The following is a 4792-nucleotide window of genomic DNA, read 5'->3' as shown; positions in this document are numbered from 1 at the left end:
ATTTCATGATTTTTAAGATCAAGGTCCAACTTTATTGGGTTCTTGGTGTAAGATCTAAGTCCCATTAAAGATTCAACCACTTCATCAAACTCTTAAATTTCTTCTCTTTCAGCATTCCACAAAATACCTACCAATGGATTATCCACCAAGCTCATATTGACATGGTTCGAGACCTCACCATCAGTGGTATCAATTACCGATACTAATCATAAATCCATTGGTTGTTTCATGGACTTACATATATTAAAAGAAACCTCTTCATTATTGAGGATAAACTTTATCTCACCATATTCAATATCTACCAATGCTTTTTCAGTGGCTAGAAATGGCCTTTCGAGGATAATAGAAATCTCATGGTCTAAAGCACAATCAAGGATCACAAAGTCGACCGAGAAGATGAATCGATCGACATTAACTAGTACATCATGAAGGATTCCTTTAGGTTTCTTGATGGATCGGTCAGCCATGAGCAACCTCATTGTGGTGGGTTGCGGTTTCCCCAATCCAAGCTTATGAAATACGACATAAGGCATTAAATTCACACTTTCCCCGAGCTCATACAAGGCTCTAGCAAACTTGAACATTCTGATAGTACACGGGATTGTGAAGGCACTAGGGTCTTTCTTTTTTCTTGCCATCGTGCTTGACATAATGACACAACAATGATGTATTATTTCTATTGTCTCATACTACACTAGCCATTGTTTAGAGACCAACTCCTTCATAAATTTAGCATACCCCGACATATCTTGCAATGCTTCTATTAAAGGGATGCTAAATTTATCAAGGAAAATTTTGAACTTGCATTTTCTCTATTTTTAAGAACCATTGAGGGAAAAGAAGATGAATTGTGACAGGTGTCATTGAGACAATTTGACATTCTTTTATTTTTGGCTCATCATTATTTGACCTCTTTCTCTTCACATTTATTTACTCATTGTTTCCTCTTTCGTAGGGGTCATCATCAAATTTGATGCCTTTTCTGAGAACTTTTCCACCTCGAATGACATTAGCATTGGTGGTCATGCCACTCGGTACATCTTTAATTTTTTTTTCCATAAGGTGAACCAATATTAGATTCAATTTTGCTTCAAGTTGTTGGATGGCTGTTGAATGAGACTCCACCGGTAGATGGATCTTGGAGAAATCATCTCTCATTTCTTTCACTATTTTGTTTGTCTCTTAAACTCCAACAAAGATTCAAATCAAAATATCTTCATTGATGTACCTTTCCCTTTCACATTGATGTATACACCAGTTCTCATTGTTCGAACCTTGATTCCCACATTGCCCTTTAGAGGTAACATGGAAAACCTCTGGATAATTCAACAACCATCCTCTCCTATCATCACGTCCCTTCTCTTAATCTTCTTCAAAAGACTTATCATCTTTTGCATCTATAACACTGGCTCATTCGATGGGTGTTTCCAATATAAGTTTAGTACGAAGGTCAAGGTGTACCCTTACCTTGATCATGATTGCATCTCTTGCCTCTTCTTGGCATCTTTGATATTGACTCACAAAGGATGAGGAGGGAGCCACCACGGCCACCTCGGCATCCTTCGTGTGCCAATCCCTAGCCAAGCTAGCCACTTGGTCTAACACCTTGGATACAACCCTATATGATATTTTAACAAGGAACCCACCGGATGCACTGTCCACTATGGCTTTGTTGGCTTGGTCCAATACCCTATAGAAAACTTGAAGAATCATCTTTTTTGGAATTTCATGATTAAGGCATCTTAAGAGCTTCTCCTTAAATCTCCCTCATTCTTCATACCACAGCTCCTCATGAAATTGATGAAAGTTCACAATTTCTTTCCTCAATATTAGCATCTTGGATGGTAGGAATTAGTGATTCAAGAATACTTTCATAAGTGTGACCCACGAGGTGATTGGCCCAGTTGAAAGAGACCAAAAAGACAATGTCGCCTCACCCATTGGTGAGAATGGGAAGAGACACAACCTTAAGGATTCTTGAGATATATGGGCAATGTCAAAGGGGGTACAAACTTCTACAAAGTTATTTAAATGCAAATTGGTGTCCTTATGTGCTTTCCCCCCAAAGAGACCCTTTATGTGAAGCAATTGGAGCATGATGCTTGTGATATAAAATACATTATTTTCCCAAGAAGGAGGAATACGAATGGAACTAGCATGCTCTTCATCACCAAGGTAATCCATTGCTTCATTATTTCAAGATATGGATTGCCAATGATTCCCTCTTGACTCATGGCTATTTAGAGGAAATAATAATCACCTACAAAGAACAAAAATGATAAACAAAGTAAATAAAAATCACCACGGGTATACCTAAAGCTACAATCAATACCATACATATGAAAACTAAATCTCACTCCCTGATAATGGTGCCATTTTGATAATGCTCACCTATACCTTATAAATTGATACAGGAGGATCATTTTCAATAGATCAACTTATGTTCCGGTCAAATCCACAAGGAGTGAAAATAGTCTTCAAGTCTTGAGGGTGTCAATGGTATTTAAAGATACACTAGAATTGAAAGAAAAATAAAATACATGATTTAAATGGGGAGGGGGTTGTTTGAACCAAGGTTGTGTAAATGTTTACTCAAGTCAACACACTAAGGCAACACTTGCGATTTAAAATTCAGGATTAGAAGGATCCTGGGATTATGTCTACCTAAGGGTAAAATATGCATGGGGATGTGAAGTTTTAGTCAAATTTTATTCATTGACGATAAGGTAGGCTATGTTGAAAATCCTTGAGGTTAGTTTTTCAACAAAGCCTCAAGGCTATCACTCATTAACTCTTTTGAGAACCTAACGTGTGTGTCAATTGAAGCCATCCAACACCTCAATTGGGCATCCCTATTTCTAGTAAGATGCCCAAAACATAGCCAACTCTCCAATTACCCTAATTTCTAAGATGGGAAAAATATAATAAACTACATCCATTATTTCCTACTATTTCCTTGTCCCCTATAACCCTTTTTCAAGGATGTCATGGGTTTTAAAAGTTCACCCACATCCCCTTTTCAAGGATGATATAGGCTTTCAAGAGCTTGGGATTTTCACCGACAAACTCATTTTAGGCATTTGGGGCTTTCACCCACAAACCCCAACTAATTAAACTAATAAATAGTAAAACCCATCATCTACAAACTAGAATCTACACAACTACATCACAACCCACACACAAATACACCTTAGTTCAACATAATCCTAAGACAAAGAGATTTAGCTACTCATGAAATTAAATAGAAGAGATTTACCAAAAGGTTCATTCATAACATCCGTGGTAGTGGGAGACAAGAAGAATCTTCTCTTTACACTTCAATTTCACCAAATTCAAATACAGAAGTGTGATCCCAATTTCTAGGGTTCACCAAGTATAAAATTTTCTTTTCAAAATCTAATGATGATCCCAAAAGAAAAAGATTTGAGCCTTACAAGGGAGTTGGGTCCAGCTATGTCAATTTACAGAATCGCCCTCGTGTAAAAATCCCACTGATCCACGATCGCTACAGCTTTTCCATGATTGCGGCTAATGCGATCACGGTCAGGGTCCTCTGACTAAGCTTGACTGACCGTGATTACGATAATTAAGACCAAATTCTGCTTCAAGTCTTCCAGCTGTACCTCACTTCTCCTTTTGATCCTTTTCAATCAGTCCTTATCTTTCTCTCTTATCACCTGTAATCCTACAAAATATGAAAATTAGTGCTTTCAATCACAAATTTTGCTTATTCACATGATCCAACCATAGTAGTGTGCAGGAATTTTGTATATAAATAAGCGATAAATTCGACCCTCATCAAGGACGTGTATACACTTGTTATAATATGACACTTGGATTGGTTATTGTATGATGGATTTACTTTACAATTATTCATTCATATACACCATCTATCACCAGTATGTTATTTGGTGCTTATAGCTATCAACCTTATGGGGGGTTTCATAGGTGTGATCTATGATTGCCAGGTGCTGAGTGTTAATTGAACCTTCCTAGTTTATTGAGCTCTTAGGTATTATTTGTTTGGACTAGATGATTAATTTATTATTGTATTATGGTTAGTTCGTGAAATGCTAATTCTATATTGGCACTGAGGTTAGAGGTATGATTCTGATCCTTTTTCTTTTGATGATAATTTACATTGTGGACAGTGTATTCGTGGTTACACACTTTGACTATAGGCCCTATTTGGTCTAGGTTTAGCTTTCCTACTTGGTTAGTATTTGCTGGAGAGGTTAGGTTGAATACCTTAGGTTGTACCTTTTATTTAGTCTTGTATACCCATATGTATGTATAATTATATATATATATATATATATATATATATATATCTATGATATTCCCATATATCCTTCTCTTCCCTTATTTATCCATATCATATATGTATTTCTTGGTATCGTATACTACTATATAAACTTCTTCCACTCTTTAGTTGTATATTGGCTAGTCATATATGGTATAGATCTTCAGATCCTGGATACTGTTAGAATAGGATAGTTTATCCTTATTGCCTCTCTAGCTTTTATGTTAGGTTTCTGGATATAGTTGCCAATATTTTATATTTTTTTTGCTTGTAATCTGTATTTGCATTATGTTTGGAGCTTAGCCGGTAGTTGCCTATTGAGTACCACATGTTTGGTACTCATACTATACTTCTGCAGCCTGCATATCATAGTACAAGTTCTCACTGTTTGTGTATGCATCATACGAAGCATCTATGGATAAAAGATTTGGGGTAATCTCATGATGTTCGAAGGGTTACTAATCTCCCTCTTATGGATTAGTCTGATCT

The 4792-nt window shown here is 36.5% G+C and overlaps 1 non-coding gene across 1 annotated transcript; it reads left to right on the top strand.

Annotated features, from left to right (window-relative positions):
• Nucleotides 1–1723: 1723 nt before the first annotated feature.
• On the top strand, nt 1724–1830 carry LOC124888307. Its single transcript, XR_007046435.1, has one exon. It is a non-coding gene; the product is annotated as a small nucleolar RNA R71 (small nucleolar RNA).
• Nucleotides 1831–4792: the final 2962 nt, after the last annotated feature.

The sequence above is a fragment of the Capsicum annuum genome, chromosome 10, assembly GCF_002878395.1.
Source record: "Capsicum annuum cultivar UCD-10X-F1 chromosome 10, UCD10Xv1.1, whole genome shotgun sequence".
In the NCBI taxonomy this organism is placed as follows: Eukaryota; Viridiplantae; Streptophyta; class Magnoliopsida; order Solanales; family Solanaceae; genus Capsicum; species Capsicum annuum.
The sequence above is the reverse complement of the archived record's forward strand: the minus strand, read 5'-3'. Positions and strand labels throughout refer to the sequence as shown.